The sequence below is a fragment of the Salvelinus sp. IW2-2015 genome, unplaced genomic scaffold (assembly GCF_002910315.2).
Source record: "Salvelinus sp. IW2-2015 unplaced genomic scaffold, ASM291031v2 Un_scaffold1878, whole genome shotgun sequence".
Taxonomy (NCBI): domain Eukaryota; kingdom Metazoa; phylum Chordata; class Actinopteri; order Salmoniformes; family Salmonidae; genus Salvelinus; species Salvelinus sp. IW2-2015.
The window spans coordinates 140,916-143,656 of record NW_019943241.1 but is presented as its reverse complement, the minus strand read 5'-3'; positions in this window follow the sequence as shown (position 1 = coordinate 143,656).

Here is a 2,741-nt window from a genome sequence, read left to right as displayed (position 1 = left end):
ATTGCATGCTGTCTTTGTACTAAAGTTATTTTTTTTTAAATTAAACACAGTGGTTCATTAGAACCAGTGTCATCTTTAATTTGCTGTACAACATGTATTTTCAGCAAAGTTTATGAGAGCTTTTTGGTTAGATTACGTCGCTGTGTAAATTCTCCGGACAATTTGGTTTATTTGTGACGATGGCTGCGTTGTAAACCCAGATTTGTAGTCTAAAATATGCCATTTTCCAAACAAACCTAATGTATTGTATAACTGCTGTCATAAGACTGTCCATCTGCATGAACGTTGTTTCACAGGTTAGTATTAAATTCTATCCTATTTGTGGGTTTGTGAAGCTATGTTGCGTGAAAAAATGCGTTGTGTGTTGGCTATTGTGGTGAGCTAACATAAATATATATTGTGTTTTCGCTGTACAACATTTAAAAATCGGAATGTGGCTGGATTCCACAAGATGTTTATCTATTCATTTCCTGTATTGACTTTGATTTCATGAAATTATATATACTGATATCGTGGCCTAGCTAGGCTATGCTAGTCAGCTTTCTGATGAGGATGATCCCGGATCCGGGAGGGTGATTTAAAAGTAGAGTAAGTAAAAAATATTCCCAACCTCCTTTCAATAATAATACGTAACAGAAAGTATATACAAAAATGTATGTAGCAAAATAAATGGAATAAAAACAAAAACAACTAATTTATTTGTATTGTTAATGTTTTGAATAACTTGTGTTTTATGTTTGTTTGTATGCTTCTTTTATAATTTTCTTTCATTTGAGATTGTTATTGTTGTATGTTATTTTTGACTTCAAATACTATTTTTTTTTTTTTTTTTTTTGAAAAATATATATATGAAGCATTACAAGGTACATGAAATAAATATACAAAAAACATGCTGACTTCATTTCAAACTTTTTTTCTTTCAATAATGAGTGTAATATGAATGGAATAGCATTGTTAAAATTAAAACAATGCATCAATACAACACGTTAAATCAAGGGGATTGCATGGCACCACAGAAACAACACATTTGAGTTGTTCACAGCCCTTTCTTTGGACTATGTGGAGTGACCAAAACTTTTTCAAATCACAAGATGACATTATTTCAAAGAGAATATTCAACTCTGGCCTATAGTTGTGTCAGATCAATCTTTTGATACTGTGCTTATTAGCATGTCTGCGGCCTTTAATATCTTTCTCATCTCCTAGTCCATTGTTGGTTGAGTATCGTGTATTCAATTCTGACAGTTTTTAATTTTAAAACCCGAATGTTTTCAAAGTTGTCAAAATACAATTATACTTCACGATTTGAGTATCACTAAATTGGTATGTATGATAACTGAAGAGGCTCAGCGAACAGGCAACAGTCAAAAACAGCAGCATGTTTTACTTTCTCTGACAAGTAGCGTTTGAGATGAACCCACTAGGTCATGGTGGTGGTGTAAGGTGATACCATCACTATCCCCTGCATGAACACGGGCTTATGTGACAATCTACAGTCGGTATCGTTAGTACAGCGCTCTAAACCCGTGTTCCTGATTCTCATCACAAATCGGAATGTCCCCAGAAACTTCGTCCTCCTGCCTTCCAGCTCAGGTTCATAAGAACTGTTGTGGAAAACAAAAAACAACAGCTACAGCAAAACTAGACATTTTCAGATAAAAATGAGTCTAAAATAACTAGGGAGGAGGCCAATAGGAACTAAAAACCCTTAAGCACAAACCACAGAAGAAGAGTGACATATCCAGTTATCAGAGGAGGGCCTCATAGTCAACACTGGTATAGGCTGGGTAACCTGCAACCATGAGGATGTCTCTGTAGAGAGCTACTCAGCTTCTCACTGTCTTATCTCTCAGTTGGTTTATCTGGTCTGTGTCAGGATGTCATCATATTACTGTTGCTCCTCTCTGCATTGTGTAGGTGAGTGCTGAGTCTTCCATCTTAAACCAAATATCATTTTGAATACCAGTGACTTGCTTTTTCAGAATGATTGCATTAAACACTAAGTGGCAATTTTACTGGAAGTTTCAATTCTTTCTTCTGTCATACTTATGAGCACCTAACTCCATGTATGTTTCTCATTTGGAATAAACATTAACACAAGACAATACTTACGTTGTTGCAGGTGATAGTATGGAGCAGGAACAATAACTCCAGTGAAACCTGAAGTCAATGTCCTCCAAGAGAACAGACATCACTCTCTCTGCAACTACAAGGGCACATTATCATCTACAATGTACCGTCAATACCCCGGATCCAGACCAGAAGTCTACTTTTTGATCCAACAAAGCGGCCTATGTTTATACAGAATACATCCATACGACTCCACGACACACTGGTAGACTGAATGAAGAGAAGACCCGTGTTGACTTGATGATCTCCTCTGTGTGAATTGAAGACTCTCTCTGTACACTGTGCCTTGCAGCCCACAGTGACAGGAAACCCAGACACACTGTACAAAAAACCTGTGCACGAACCTAGAGGTAGACAGTGCATTGTATTCTGATCAATCAGTTTAATTTAGAGTACATAATACATACATTTTTCCTGAATATCCAGCTGAATTGAAACAGAAGCAAGAAAACACATTATATATAATTTATTCAGGAAATAATAATTCATATTATTCTGCATCTTCCTGTTCTGAGTATTCATGATCAAAGATACTAGTCTGAATAAAAAGAATGAAGAACATGTGGTGTTGTTTTCTTCTGTAGCAAGGATCCCAAACCTTTTCACTCGGT